We start from the raw sequence: 16,816 nt of genomic DNA on the forward strand, positions 1-16,816 counted from the left end.
ATACATGCATCCCAGCACATACATCCTTATCCACACAACACACACCCCATCCCATGCCAACACAGGCAAATGCATGCAGATACAGGCATCACCAACACACACATCCTTATCTACACAACACACACCCATTCCATTTCAACACAGGCAAATGCATACGTATACACGCATCCCAACACATACATCTTTATCCACACAATACACACCCATCCCATTCCAACACAGGCAAATGCATACAGATACAAACATCCTTATCCATACAACACACACCCATCCCATTCCAACACAGGCAAATGCACACGGATACACGCATCCCAACATACACAACCTTATCCACACAAGACACACCCATCCCATTCCAACACAGGCAAATGCATACAGATACACGCATCCCAACATACACAACCTTATCCACCCAACACACACCCATCCCGTGCCAACACAGCAACATAATTGCACACCCAATTGCCACATCCTAACACTTCCCAATACCCACAAACACATACTAACATTCACATCCCAAGCCACTGTCACCCATGCACGCATCAATACACATACTCCACACAGGCACATCCTCTCTCATACCAAGACAGCCACAGCCCAAGACACACACACCAACACATACTTAAACACATACACACAGGCAGAGCGGGACACATGCACCAGCAGCCACCTACACCTGAAAGATTAAGGTAACGTGCAGATATACATACAGCATCACCACCCCAAGGCAGCACAAGCACACCCACCAATATATCCATATCCCCACATGCACAACACTCATTCAACACACACACACACACACACACACACACACAAATCACAAGGAAAGAACCTGCTGGCCTCCTCCCATCCATCACAGCAGACTCAACCCCTCTACTGAGACCTAGGCCCTTTCCCTGAGAGCTTCTTAGGTGTGGCCAGGGCCTCGTGCCAGCCCCAAGCTTCCTGCTGCATGTGGCCAGTGCAAAGTGGCTGCTTGCTCCAGCCCTCCGTGCCCACAACAACAAAACCCTCAGCCGCCCCTCCTGTGGAGGCCCTCCCAGACAATCATCCGACCCTCCTAATTTGCACCTCCATGGACTGCCCTGAGCAGGCAGGAGGATTAGAGATCTCCTCCTTCTCTTTCTCTTCGTCTACTGGTGAGGGAGTCTCTCCTATTCTGGAGAAGAGGTGGGGGCAGAGAGCTGACTTCTGGATGGGGTCTGCAAGCTCATGCACGAGACAGCACCAGCGGTGCCAGCAATGTTCCTCTACCTGCAGGCCTCTTCTCCCACCAGTCACACGCCCAGGCCACCTTCCCACATGGAGCTGCGGTCTACACCATGTAAAGGACACTCACAAAGCATCATAGTGTCATAAGGGACCGGGGAACTGAGATGGGAGCAAGCTCACACAGGCGGAGAGCCGGGCAACCCAAGTTGGGTTGTGCTAGCCTATCCACCAGGCCATGCCTCTGTGGCCTCGACGGGCCTCTTCCCCTTTCCTCCTCCCTGTCTTAGACACTAGGGGAACATGTGTGACCTTGAGCAGGGGCTCAGGGATATTCACAACCACAGATCTCAGGGAGTCACCTCAAGCCTAAGCGTGGGGCTCAGGGGGGGTCCCATCAGACATCAGCCAAGGGAGTAAGTGCTGGGCTATCCTCCTTCCCTGCTCCTTTCTCTGAAGGGATGTGGGGATGACTCCCACTGAGAAGCAAACAGAGGGAAGTGGGGACCTCTGACCTCCCTATAGCCTATCCTACCAGGAGCTGGGTTTGCTGGTAAGCTGCATTCTGCCTTCTGCTGCATTTACACAACTCCCAGCCTGGCCCAAAGGTGGAGTTAAAAAGCAAGAGGTCACACAGAGGTGGGTTCAAATGCCAGCTCTACCCTCTGCCGTTTCTAGCCTTACAACTCAATCCAACCTCTCCATGCCTCAGTTTACACATCCGCTGATACGCTGTCCCCTCCAGACCTCCAGGAATCCCTGGGAGGGCAGATTCCCAGTAACACCTTCTGTGGAACACTCCTGGGCAGCAGGGAAATGAGAGCCCGTGCCAGGGGCCTGGGCTCACCCTATGCCCAACTCCTCCGATGCACCCACATGGCCTGACCCTGCAGTCTTATCTCCTACCGTGTCCTTCAGAGTGAGGACAAATACAGGTCTGGGGGGAAGGCGTCTTGTTTCTACCTGGGGAGGCGGCGAGGAAAGAGAAGGAGGTGCAAGGAAGATGACCAGGCTGTTCCCCTGTACCTGAGAGGACGTCCCAGGCCCTGCACCGTAAGCCGCAATCCCTGAGCTAACCACCGTTTCTCTGTGGCCTCCCAACTCTCTTTTATGTGTGTGCCATTCCCAAAGACAGACCAGCTTCTCCTCAAGAGCAGGGAATTCCACCTTCCCTTCCTCTTGGGTGCCACCCCTTTCTCCACTAACATGACAAGGACATAGCCATGCACACACAGTGGCCACATGGAAGGACATGTCATTTGGCTTTGTTGGTGTCCATTGTCACTCCGGGGTGAGATGAGACTCAGTATTACCAAAAAAGAAGAGAACAGGCAGGAATGGACTCCTGGAGAAAGTGACCAAAGAACTCGCTGTCCTATGTAACAGTCATATCTCTGGGACGGGGGAAGGGGAGGGACAGAACCTCGTCACCAGGTGCAGACTCCAAACCACCTTGCTTAAGGATGCCGGGACGCCTCTTCAGGTGTCCTGAGCAGGAGAGCCAGTGCCTCTGCTACTGGAAGAACCTCGGAGTGGTGACATTTCGGACACCATTTAGTTGCCCAAGCTCCATGCCTCTTCCTCCATCTGAATCTCTGTGAGAAAGCTTCTCTCTGTCACATTCGGCCATGGGACGGATGAGCTGGCATTCTCTCTTTCCCACTCCCCCAAGGACTAACCTGCTTGCCATGAACCAAGTGGTACACCCCATTCCTCTGGCTGTAGTGACTGGTTCAGGAATGGGCATAATAATACAAAAACACCTAGTAGGATCCAAGAAGATCATTGCTAGGCCTCCAGAAAAAAGTGCTCCTCTGTTTGGTGGCATGGGGATGTGAGGTGTGAGCTATGGCAGCCCTTTGGCTACTATAAGGAAAGTCCACGGGGATGCCATTTGAGCTGCTAACTCCACCTCACTTAGAGTTCAGAACTTTCAATTTCATGAATCACTGCTCCTCTGTGGTTATAGTTGTGGTTAAAGTCGGTTTGAATTGAGACTCACTGTGGCAACACAATGGGTGGGGCAGGTTGGGCAGGAACTAAACCATCTTGAATTCACTCCACACAGAGAAGAAAAGCTGCCTGCCTGGGACAGCATCAGTGACTGCTCGACAAGGGCACCCTAATTGACCTCCAGCGAAGAGAATGTGATGCAAACAACTGGTCCCACCATCGCACCAGGGACATAGACAAATGACTACCAGATTCAATGAAACAAACCAGTGAGGTCAACCCTGTGTGCTGCACAGCTCCCAACAACCACTCTGCAGGCCGGGTGCAGTGGCTCAGGCCTGTAATCCCAGCACTTTGGGAGGCCGAGGCGGGTGGGTCACTTGAGGTCAGGAGTTCGAGAACAGCCAGGCCAACATGGTGAAACCCTGTCTCTACTAAAAATACAAAAATTAGCCAGGCTTGACGGGATGCACCTGTAGTCCCAGCTACTTGGGAGTCTGAAGTGGGAGAATCACTTGAACCCAGAAAGCAGAGGTTGCAGTGAGCCAAGATGGAGCCACTGCTCTCTAGCCTGGGCAACAGGGAGAGATTCCATCAAAAAAAAGAAAAAAGAAAAAAGAAAGAAGGAAGGAAGGAAGGAGGAAGGAAGGAAGGAAGGAAGGAAGGAAGGAAGGAAGGAAGGAAGGAAGGAAGGAAGACGTACCCAAATGAAATTAACATTCAATGAGGTAAAAAAAAATTAAAATAATAAAAATGAAAAAACAACCACTCCCCTGGCCGAGTTGCCCATTTTCACCTGTTTGTGTTTGTATTGTAGAGCGCAGAAATAAACCTCATAACAGACAACGTCTATTGAGCACTGAAGTCTTCACTAACAGCTTTATAAAGAGAGGCAAACACTACCATTGTCCTCATGTTTACATGGAGGAAACCAAGGCAGAGATGCTGAGGAGCCCTTGCTGGGCCACACAGCTCCTGAGGGCCAGCGCCAGAGCCCTCGGCCACAGCTACCCTACTCACAGTCATGCTGGGTGAAGCAGGGACCCTGGCAGCGCCCCTCCAGCTGCAAGACTCCACCTCTATAGCATTCAGGAGAGATGGGAGGTGGAAGGGGGAGCTTGGGAAATGAGACAGAAGAGAGTCTACCCAGCCCCTCACCAGGCTTGCGGGTCCCTCAGAGATCACACGATGAAGTTTGGATGCAAAAATCAGCAGGAAATTGAGGAAATCCTTGGACCCTAGCAACACTAATTCTCTACTTAAGGAACAGCAGAAAGACCCTTTAAAGTCACCCTCAGGCCATGGAAACATTTAGGAAGGCAGAGGAGAGAAAGGTGCGGGGAAACATTGAAAGACGCAGGAAAAATGGAAGCTGAGAGGTGTCTCAGAATCTTGTACATTTCCCCACCCAAATTCCCACGATGTGGAGGAAAAAGTCAAAGCCCAGACAAGGAAAGCCAGCTGCCTAAATAGTCCAGCAGGATGACTAAATGCATGGCCCCGAAAATGTGTGTGGGGCCAGGCTCCAAAGTGAAGTGGGGACGTTCCGCCCTCAGCCTTTCCTTTAACGTGAGAAAATATGCTTGTCTCTGGCCTAATATCTAAGCATATGATGTTTTGTTTCATGAGAAAATAAAGGGCAATTGACTAGAAGTGATTTCCACCCATTCTCATAGCAAGTCTGCGTTCATTTCACATCCCACCACCCAAAAAGAAGAGTGGCCGTATCTACGAGTGCCTGCAATCCTCTGCTGCAGGCTGCAGATGGATGTTCTGACATACTGGGGGTGCAGCCCTCCCATTCACCCAGAGCCCCTGTGCGGCAGGTATGGACTGTTCCTAAGGCAGACAGGGAGATGGATAAAACCTGAGACCGCCCCGCCAAGTATGGGGCCTCACAGGTTCCCTGCATGCTCCAGCTGCAGGGTCCCAGTAGGAGCCTCACACCCCCGACTACCTGATGTGCCTTCCTCCATTCATGAGCCACTGCCTCCAAGGACAGCATGGTCAGGGGTCCATGAGATGGAGCCAGGAGCCTGCCTCTCACTTTCTGGTGTGGAGAGCTGTCCTGTGTCCCCCAGAGTGCTCTCCCTCAGGAAGGTCCCCCATGTGGTGTGTGGGGTGCAATAAAGCTTTCACCCAGCCTCAGCAGCTCCCATCCTGCTCCAGCCCTCTCTCCCTCCCTTCCTAGCCTGGAATGCCTTACTGGGAAGCACCTGCTAGACTCTTCTCCCAGGGCCTCTTCTGGATGTGACAAGGCATTTACTTAGACTGTGGCTCCCAGCCAGGGAAAGGACGGTAGCCAGCCACAGTGGCTGAAAGAGACTTGTCTGCTTCCTCCAGGAAGTCACCAGGATTGGCCTGATTCTACAGAGGGAAAGAGTTACTCCTCCTTGCCAAAGAAGTTATGGAGCTAATTGAAGTGGTTCCTTGCCCTTTCAGGTCCTTTGAGAACAAATGTGGGTACCAAGGTGCTCCCACAGGCCCCAGGGTAAACCCTCCCATGTGTCTGTCTTACACTGTGAATTACCTGTCTAGCACCCAGAAGCTGTGGGCTTCCAGACGCTGAGATGCATCTCTTTTCATGTCTTTTTTTTTTTTTTTTTTTTTTTAGATGAAATCTCACTCTGTTGCCTAGGCTGGAGTGTAGTGGTGCTATTGCAGCTCACCGCAACCTCCGCCTCCCGGATTCAAGCAAATTCTCCTGCCTCAGCCTCCCTAGTAGCTGGGATTACAGGCGACCACCACCACACTTGGCTAGTCTTTGTATTTTTAGTAGAGATGGGGTTTTGCCATGTTGGCCAGGCTGGTCTCAAACTCCTTACCTCAAGTGATCTGCCCACCTTGGCTTCCCAAAGTGCTGGGATTACAGGCGTGAGCCAACACACCCGGCCTCTACTCATCTTTGCATCTCCAGTACCTGATGCCTTGCTCAGTGTTCAGAACCCACTTAATAAGCATTTCATCCTTCAATGAATAAAGAAGTGAATTAATGATTGAATAAACAAATAAGTGTATTTGTGAATGAACAAATAAGTCATAGAGTGGCTTGGCAATAGGAAACTACCTAGCTTCAGGGAGACAGGCTTCAGTACAATCTTAGAAGGGGATTTTCTCATGGTGCAAACACCAGCGTAAAACAGTCTAGAGCCGCTGCACACAGTGGGTGGTTTAACTCTGCAGCCTCGGGCTCACCAGCCTGCAACCGGAGAGTCTACTGTGAGGCGACTCACCTAAGGAAATAATGGTGCAGAAGAACAGAATGATCAATGGGGTCACAAACGCTGCAGAAATGTACACCTCAGAGGTTGCTTCTTAGGCAAAAAAAAAAAAAGAAAGGAAACAAGTCCTGAGTTCACGAATCAGAGATTGGCTAAACCATTTTATAGACGTAGAGTTTTTCTTGGATTCTCCATATTTCTAGTATTTCCTCCATGTGCATATTACTTGTGTAAAGCCTGGGGAAAAAAAAGTATAACTATTACTATTAAGACAGGAATCTGCAAGCAACAGCCCAGGGGCCAAATCTGGACCATTGCCAATTTTTGTAAATAAAGTTTTATTGAAATACCATCATACTCTTATTTATGAAAGAACTGAATGTTTACTACAGAAATCACATGGCCCCTAAAGCCAAAAATACTCAGTAGCTGGTTCTTTACAGGAAAACTTTGCTGATCCTGGTGTGAAATGTTCAATGACAAGAAAAAAACGTGACATACATTTCAGTGAGAACTTAAGCAGAAGTATGTACTTTTTTGCTAACTACATTTTTAGTTGCATAAAAAGGGCTGGAAAAGTATGAATTAAAAATATTCACCTGGAGTTTGACAGATCAGTAGGGTGACTAGAGTTAACAATAATCTATTGTACTTTTCAATATAGCCAAAAGAGAACAATTCAAATGTTTCTAGAATAGACAAAAGATAATGTTTGTTGAGACAGGTTTTTGCTCTGTTGCCCAGGCTGGAGTGCAGCGACACAATCTCAGCTCACTGCAACCTCCGCCTTTTGGGCCTAAGCAGTCCTCTCACCTCACCCTCCCAAGTAGCTGTAGCTGGGACTACAGGTGTGTGCCACTACCCTGGCTAATTTTTGTATTTTTTGTAGAGACAGGGTTTCGCTATATTGCCCAGGCTGGTCTCAAACTACTGGGTTCAAGTGATCTGCCCACCTTGGCCTCCTAAACTGTTGGAATACAGGCATGAGCCTCTGCGTCCAGCCAAGATAAATATTTAAGGTGATGAACGTCCCAATTACCCTGATTCGATCATTATACATTATATGAATGTATCAAATTAGCACATGCACCCCAAAATCTATACATAAACTATGCATCAATAACAAAATATTTACTAGTTTAGTGAAAAAAAAAGTTCACACTGATTATTCCTGAGAGGTGATAGGCATACATATTTAATTTTTTTTATCTGTATCTCTTAAAAGTCCAAGATGAACGAGAATTACTTTATAGTAAGAAAAAAAGAATAATGAAATCATTGAACAACAACAGCATCATAAAGTCAGTGAATGGGACTCGTGGAGGAGACCAAGCGGAAAGGTTTTGTTTATTTGTTTGTTTGTTTTTGAGACGGAGTTTCCCTCCTGTTGCCCAGGCTGGAGTGCAATGGCACAATCTCAGCTCACTGCAAACTCCACCTCCCAGATTTAAGCGACTCTCCTGCCTCAGCCTCCCGAATAGCTGGCATTACAGGCACCCACCACAACGCCTGGTTAATTTTTGCATTTTTAGGAGAGACGAGGTTTCGCCATGTTGGCCAGGCTGGTCTCGAACTCCTGACCTCAGGTGATCCACCTGCCTCAGCCTCCCAAAGTATTGGGATTACAGGAGTGAGCCACTGTGCCCGACCCCAAGTGGAAAGGTTTTGAAGGTCACAAATAAGGACATTTCTGAGGAGTCTGGCCCCAGTCAGGGACGGACATGAATACTGCCAAGCCTTCTCCCTCAATAGGGATTATGATGCCACACAGCAGCTTTGCTGAGGGATCACTCCAATTTTTCAGGGCAAATTACTGAATTTTAAAAAAGTGAAATGAAATGAAAATAAAAACACATATTTTAGCAACAAATCTAAAATATATACACATTTAGCAATAAAGAGAAGCATGTATCTGTCTTGTTCTTCAAGAAAACCACCACTGCACACACTTCATGTTGAACTCAACGTTAACATGTTGGACATGTTCCAAAATGCCTCTCAAGATGATTGAGGACAACTGAGAGTGTCCAAAAACCACGATGACAACTACCGTGCTAAGACTTTCTGGACATTACTTTAATGAAGAGAAGAGAGCACTGTGGCGCGAACCTGTTTCATCGTGCATCAAATGGTTTTGGAACTGAGGTCAAACAAAAGAAAAGAAACTAGCTTTGGCCAAAAGTCTAGTCCTACAAGTTGCCTCTGTAAGGGAAACAACTGATTTCTCCATGAAATGTCCTGGGCCCCATGGCACAGAGTAAAACTGAAGGGTTCCCCAAAGGTAGACACTGCTTGCAAGAAAAGCTAGAAAATGACCCCGTCCTTTGGAAGCAAGTGAGGAGGTGTTAAAGCCAAGCCCATCCTCATGCCCACATTGGAGGCAGCCTCCTGGCTGGGCACCGTTAAGGGGAGGGCCGGCCTCCCATGTGGTGTGGTGGGCAGCCAAGCCAAGGAGTCAGCTTGTGCTGTGCCTCTCGCTTCTCCCAGACACATGCCACATGTCACACAAAAACCCCAAGGCTCACAGCAACAAAGAGATGGGTCCCACAAGAAGCTAAGCCCTGGACAACTTTCTCTTGGGGGTGGTGGGAACAGGAGGCAAATGAATTCTGCCTGGACCGCTGCCCTTGCTTTCAGCACGGCCCCCATTTTGCCCAGGCCCACCCATCAGGTAGCTGAAGATGATGTTTGTTCAGACATGCATTGTTTTGGGACTCTGCGGTCTTTTTTGAAGATGTGGCTCAGGGAAAGGATGGTGGCAAATCTCTGTGCTTAGTTTGGCCCTGTTTGTTGCAAGCTGAGTCGCTGAATTCTAGATCCTGTCTCGCAGGCACATTTCAGAGGCACAGCACTCATTTCTTATATTCTGCTAATCAGCCCTGCTATTACCGGGAAGGTGTAGTCACTGACCAATCCCGGCTGGCGCCACCCCATCATACTCACAATATGCAAGGACTTAGGTGAAGACAGTATGCAAAATGCAACAAAAACAAATAGATGGAAATATAGCCCTGGTAAACCTAAACCAAACCTGGCTCAAGGATGAACCGAGAGGCCCCACAGACAGCAAGGAGCCTACATGCACCCCGATGTAGACCTTTCTTAGCTACCTGGCTCCCAGGGGACTCCAGCCCAGCTCAGGTGCCTTAATGAGCAGGTTCTGCCCAAGAAACAAGTCCCATAGCTCTGCCCAAGTCCTGTTCCCCTAAGTTCCTTTTGGGAGTGGGGAGGGGGGCACAGCTTTCTGAAAAGGGCTTTCCAGATGGCGCCTGGCTGCAGCAATGCCAGACTCCACAGCTTAAGTAAATGTTGCCATCGCCCCATCATGCCAGGAAAAGGCAAGGGGGACCCATGGTCGCTCTCAGCTGCAGCAACGCTCACTTCCTGGGGAGATCAGAGTCCCCCCACCACCTGCCCACCCCCCCAACACCATGCACCCCTCTTGGAGAGTCCTTTTCCTCTGCATTTGCAAGCCTCGCTCAGCCCCCGCCTCCTTCCTCCACATGCCAGCACCATCAACAAGGGTGGAGAGATGCGCCCATCAGATGCCGACAGAGGAGAGGAAGGTGAAGGGAGGTGAGACACCCAGAAGGGCAGCAAACAGGCCCAAGGGTCACAGATGGCAAAGGTTCCAGCTCAGTCATCACAGATTTGGGAAGTGTGCACAAATCCAATCTCCTGATCTCTGCAGGTGTTTCTCCACCCCTGTCATCAATGCTCCAAAACAGCTCTACGGGTAAAGGAGTTAACTACTCACTCCCCTGACTTCCCGGGCTCAAAAGGCTTCCAAATGCTCCCTGCACAGTTCTTTCCCACAAAATTCACTGTCTCCATCTCTAGATCTCCAAGTATCCCCACGATCTCTCTCTAGAACCCAGTGGAATATCGAGGCCGTTATAACAGGGGCTTTGTTGAAGACAGCCCTGTACCCACCCCTTTGAAACATCAGAGCTACCTGCCAGAAACTTCTTGGGGAGAAGGGGCAGACCTGGGAAATGCGCTCAGGTGTAGAGGAAGAAAGTCTTACCTTACCCTTCCTGGGAACGCACTTCCTATGAGCAGGACACAAAGATTCAAACCAGAGAAAGAATTGGAAAGATAAGCAACCTGGCAGTGAAGGGATCTGGGCAACCACAAGGACTCCAATCTGCTCTCTATGCAGAGGCTGCCCCAGCTCTGCAGAAGTGGCCCATGGCAGGTCACATAACATGGTGGGCATCATTTCCCAGCTACCTGAGTGCATGGTAAGCATGCGAGTGGGTAAGAGTCAGACCCTGGAAGCTCGTGATACCTGGTTTTTGCCAAACCATCAATCAGGGTGTCCACTGTGGCTGTTTGCAATGCAAATTACTAACTCCCGCCCCAACACACCCAAGGTGGTGGTCAAGTCCTGAGCCTGGAACCTCCCATTCAAGTTGGTGGAAATCACGCAGCTAATGCTTCAAGCTCTGTTTTGAAAATTGATTGCTTAATTCCTTGCCTCATTGTAACCTGTCCTTAGCTCATCTATGTTTTCCTTATTTCCATTAAATTTAGGTTTAAATGAATGTTTCCGTCCCTTGCGCTAAGGTGTGTAGGGAGGAAAGCATCATGGAGCTCCTCAGAAGCTCAGCGGGCAGGAGTGCTGGAAACAGAAGGGCAGCTCAGGCAAGCGGTGTCCATTCCGCAGATGGGCCAAGTGAGGCCGCCAGAGAAACACATTTGAGTAACTCCTCGGCCTGGAATCTAATCCCTCACAAGCAAAACCATGTCCTGTCTGTTATGTGCTGGAGCAGAGGGGGTGCTCTGCCTCTGGGATTTTATGTCGCACATCTCTGATGTTACACTCCCAATTTGAAGACTTGCAGAGCCTGTGCAAGTACCCTCTTTCTGAAATGCCAAGTGACGGTGGAGTGGCATCAAGCAGCCCCACAGAAGTGGGATTTATGGCTCCATATAAAGAGGTCAGAAAGATGGTAAAAGCCCCGAAGTGTTACTGATTGATCCCAAACCATCGCTTCTAAACACAAGATGATACAAGTTCCCCAAGTGAATGGGAAGTTTACAAAAAGAAACTGCTGGTAGGCATCCGGCTCCCAGGGAAGGAGGAGGACGATGCCACAGCCGCACATGAACCAGCATCTGAGAGCAACGGCGATCCCGGCATGAGAAGGGTGTCCCGAGTGGACAGATCACCCTGGGGCCCCAGCAGAAAGGTGGCCGCCAGGGGAGGACACGGGGACCTCTGACCCTGTGCCCCATCTGACATTCCCCAGGAGACACCTGACCAGCCGGCTTATTCATCTAGGCGGGCGGCCACCTCAGCTCTCGGCTCTCAGCTCAGGGGACGGGCCTTGGCCGGCGTCCGCCTGGGCACAGCTTCGGCACACACCAGCCGAGCCTCGGTAAATCTCCGCAAACACGGCGGCCGCCTGCACACGCTTCCACGGCAGGGACGGAAGGGCTGCATATGGCGCTCGGCTTTCACAGCTGAGCTTTAAAAAAAGTGCAGCTTTTCATCTCACTGAACCAGCTCCCAAATTAGGAGGTGGGGAAGGGAGGCTGGAGTTGGGGTGGGGTGGGGGCAGAAAAATAAGGAAGCAGGGAACAGGGGAAGGGGGAGGGGGAACATTTAAGGCTAAATGTGATTTTAAAAGGAATCTCAGACTATAATCTGTTCATAAGGTCCCTCTGGAAAATTAAATAATGTTGCCTATTTGTCATCCCCAAGTTGACTAATTTCAAGTTCCTAATATCATTTTTAAAATCACACACACACACACACACACACACACACACACACACACACACACATATATATATATATATATATGTATAAAACAGTGAAGGAGTCTATCTAAGAGGGCATCACTCACATGCTTGAGCCTGGGCTAAAAAAATTTTAAGTATTATTTATAAATGGGATTATTGTTTTCCAAAGTTCCACTCTGCAAAGAGATTAGTTGCCACCATGCTCAGGGGGGTCTCCCCAAGTCCTTTTTAATTCCCTGCCTAGAGGTGAAAGGTGGCTGGAATGGAAGAGGAGGAAGAAGCCTGCTCCGGCAGTTTTCCTGGAATTGCCTGGAAACTTTTACTTTCTGTTTCCTCTGCTGATAATGACTGTCTTCGGCTCTGCAGCCAGCTCCCCTCTCCCCCCTTCCAGCCCCCTGTTGCTGCAGCCTCCCCGAGCTCCGGTATAAAGTTTGGCTTTTGCAGCAGGAAGCAGCTGGGCCAAGCAACCAGCGAATGATAATGACCTCAGAAATCTGCTGTTCGCTCGGCAACAATAGGGTGCTCAGTCTACTGGAAAATTGTGTTCATCAGCTAACTCTGCTCAGTTACTAATTGACATTGCCAAATATTTTAAGAACAATTGGAATGCACAAGCAAAAAAAAAAAAAAAAATGAAGATCTTAATCCTCAAACTCAAATTTTTTTTCTTTTTCTTTTTCTTCTTTTGGGTGCCTGGATTTGTTTGTGTATGGAGCAGGCACTGGTTATCGTGAACGGGGGCAGGGAGGGGGAGCCACATGAGAAAAAGAGATGGAAAAGAAAGAAAATCTATCATATCACTATACACCCCATGTAAATGCGAGAGCGCCCCAGATAAAGGCCTTTGATGCTGTGGTCAATGGGATGGAGACCCAGCATTTCAGGAATGCAGCTCTAACAACAAAAGAAGACCTCGCAAGGCTTTTAGCCCAGCTGACCAAATAATCCTGTCCATCTCAAAATATTATACCAGAAGTAGTAGGGGTTAACGATATTTTCATCTTTGCATCTCTCCCTGGCTTTCCATTGATCCTGTAACTTAGCCGACTTTATTTAATGAACAGAGGGTCAATGCATTCAATTACCCCCTTCCCACCATCAACACTTCAATTATCCCCACTCCAAAATTACGGGGAATTCGGAAGGTAACTGCCCTGTTGGATATAATGAACAGTATCGTTTCTTAGTACATTAAGTTTTAATTATTCTGAGTGTGATTTCCAAAGCAAAATCTGAAGAAACAGAACTTTGGTCGTTTTCTGACTCACAGCAAAGCTAGGATTTGAGCTCAGCCTTAGAGGAGGTTTTAGAGAAAGATGCAAAGATTAATGCCATAAGAGTGTCTGCATGCAAGCCAGAAATGAGAAGGTATCGAAACAGCCAACCCGCTTTCTAAATGTCATAAAAGAGTAAAATTTATAAGCTGCTGCTTTCCAAATAGTTTCTCTCTGTATTGTACACGGAGGCAGGAATGACATTGACCACGGTGTGAAATTACTGGTAAGTCAAATAAACAACAACACAACAAAAATAAAACAAAGGGGGAAGATGGGGAAGTGATCTGTGTGACTAGTTTTGTCCATTTTCTGCTAGAAAATATGACCTCTCAATTTGTCAAAGGTCCTAGTTTTCGCAGTTGATCTTAAGCTTGGTTCTCAGCAGTTTGGAGAGCCAAAGAACAAACACATTTTCTGGTTCACTGGAATCATTTTCACATGTTCACTGATTCAAACATTCTTTTGCTCACATAACAAACAGCTGCATCCCACATTAGCCTAGCCAGTGACAGTCGCCCATCTCGGCAATAACTGTTTGATTGCAAACTTGACCCCTTCTTCGTCTCGGTCTGAGCAAGACATTTTTAAACAGTCACTCCGTTCCCAATCCTTCTTTGCAAAGAATTACATCAGATAACAAAGGACGTCTCTGCCACTCATTGTAAGCCTTCTTCTAGAGATCTGTTCTAAGAGGCTCTGTAAAAAGGTTTTTTATGATGAATTCAGAACTACTATCATGTTAAGAGCAGCGATTTATAAAGAAGAATTCATTGGTTAAGATCTGAAAAAATAGTTTCTCAGGCCCTACTGACCCAGTTTTCAACAAAAAAAAGAATCAAGTGATGCAAATTAAGTTTTGCGACATTGTTATGCAGTCTGAGAAATTTGTAAAACCGTGTTTTGCAGTTATTTCTTAATAGAAGCCTTAATAAGTACTTCTTTCTTTACTTAAGGGCTTAAAGATTTTTTTCTCTCTCTCCTTCACCTTGCAGGTTTCTCTTTAACAGGTAATAATAAAATACCCATTGTACCCAGATTTTTATTTAAATGCTTATTGTAATCGCACTTTTATACAAGTCAAACTTGTTGGAAATAAGTGGGAGGACTAACCAGATTTGGTTAAGAGTCCTAAATCCCAGGGAAACCTGAATGCCCCAGACACACAGCTGATTCGGGTTGCATATTGGTATGACCTCAATTCTCCTACTTAGTCAGAAAATTATGAAAGGGTCTAATTTGAATATGAAGAAAACAAAGAAGTCAACCAGAAATGAAAGAATCAGTATTCACAATTGTAAAATACTTCAATGAGGGGAAATAAAAGTGAGAAGATAACCACAACTCAAGTATAATTCTCTTTTGAGTCATGAGCACGGTTGGTTCTTGCTAAGCAAAATGGGTTTTTTCAACCGAGCACTGAGAGATGGGCAAGCAACAGAGATGGGAATAGCATGAGGGCTATCACTTGGCCAGAAGGTGAGAAAAACACGGTAAACACGTCATTAATGAAGCTGAACATTTGGTGTCAGAATATTCTGCCGAGAACCTTACATTTCAGGAGGTCTGAGAGAGGGATGGAAATCTGTCAATGTTAACTCCACGTCACTCTAAAACCTTAGGGGAAACAGTTTGCTGTCTGCATCCTGTCCTGTAAAGGTCCCAATTCAAAATCAGAGACGACACATGCCAGAGGAGACCTCATCCTAGGAGACCAGAAAGAGTTCCTCCTGACATTGGGACACCTGGCACTTGGCTGCCTCTCGTGTAGGGATTTATGTTTACATGGTGAAAACCCTTCCCTCGAATCTTAGTGTGCTCCTTGTGGCAGTCGCTCCAGGTGTGTGACCTCACGCCTCCATGGCACTCATGCTGCTGGTTAGACACTTCCTAAGCGTCTCATCAGTAATAAATCCCAAACAAGTCTAGGACTCCAGGAGTAGACAGTGTGTTTCATGGGTATTTAAGCAGCGGCATTAAGTGCTATCGGAATCTCTGGAATGTGCAGACCAGATTTATGTGTCTTAACAATTCTTTACTGGTTTGTAATAAGCCGGCAGAGTCCCACTTTATTTTAATACTAATTTTGTCCTAGAAGAAGAGTATGACTATAAGAGCAAAGCTAAAACTGGCATCTACTTTATAAGTGCAGCAGTGAATTGCCTCCAAGATCGAAATAGGTATCTAAACCAAGGAATGAGGGTGGGATCAAGAAAGAAGAAAAAACTTTTTAAAAATGACCCTCAACAGTGTGCTGCTACGTCTTTAACAGTGGGCAAGGCAGTGCCTCGAGGTGCCTCAAACTGTCTTTCATTTTCTAGACTTAATGGCTGATTGCAGAAATCAATGTTGCCATTAGTAACAGGGTATTTGTTATGGCATGATTTCCTCTGTTGTTAGGCTGCAGAATGATTACAGTATTAGCGAGGTGCTTTCTTTATAAAGGGCTAGAGATATAACTTTCAATTTACTACCCATTAGTAAGGGGCTTTGGAAATATGGATGAAGGCAACACCTTACCTGCTGTTAGGTGGTGATTTTAATTTAGCCATCTGAGGCTAGCGTGTTTTTGTTGTTGTTGTTGTTGTTGTTGTTGTTTTGGGTTTTTTTTTTTTAACTGGGCCAAGAAGCTTCATCATTTCACAGACAGTTTGATGACAGATTTTCTGCTTTGCTATTTTAGACCCCAAAGCTGTATCGCCCGTGTAACACAGTACAATTTAAGACATAACAGTCGTGCGTCTGTGTTTCAAATGCCTGTACTTTTCCAAACCATCAGAGGAAAGTGGTGGGGCTCTTTAGGTCACTCAGATCTGGCAAGTGAGCCACGTCGTAATTTTGGAAGGGGCCAGAAGATAGGTTTGACTTAGGGAGGGAGACTGCGGTGCCTGCGTAAGAGAATTATGGGACTACGCCAAGCGGGAGAGAAAGACGGTGGAGTCTGGAACGTACACATTCACACCCAGGGATAGAGCAGAATGCCAGCTCCTGAGTTCCAGAGACAAGATGATAGCCGACAGCATCAGGCCATGAAATGGGGTTGGACAATTGCAAGAAAAAGGTAGATTATGTCCACTGAAAAATGTACCACCTGGCAGCTTTCTTCTTCCTTTTTTTTTTTTTTTTTTTTTTTTGAGACAGTGTCTCACTCTGTCGCTCAGACTGGAGTGCTGTGGTGTGATCTTGGCTCACTGCAGCCTCCCCCTCCCAGGCTCAAGTGATTCTCCTGCCTTAGCCTCCCAAATAGCTAGGATTACAGGCATGCACCTTCACGCTTGCCTAATTTTTGGACTTTTAGTAGAGATGGGGTTTCTCCATGTTGGCCAGGCTGGCCTCGAAGCCCTGACCTCAAGTAATCCACCCATCTCAGTGGCCCAAAGTGCTGAGATCACAGGCATGAGCCACCAT

The 16,816-nt window shown here is 47.5% G+C and overlaps 1 protein-coding gene across 4 annotated transcripts in view; it reads right to left on the reverse strand.

The window, feature by feature from the left end:
- ZNF536 (zinc finger protein 536) overlaps positions 1–16,816 on the reverse strand; it is a 488,284-nt gene that overhangs the window by 247,116 nt on the left and 224,352 nt on the right. The gene's annotated exons all lie outside the window — the stretch shown is intronic.

The sequence above is a fragment of the Piliocolobus tephrosceles genome, chromosome 21 (genome assembly GCF_002776525.5).
Source record: "Piliocolobus tephrosceles isolate RC106 chromosome 21, ASM277652v3, whole genome shotgun sequence".
Taxonomy (NCBI): Eukaryota; Metazoa; Chordata; class Mammalia; order Primates; family Cercopithecidae; genus Piliocolobus; species Piliocolobus tephrosceles.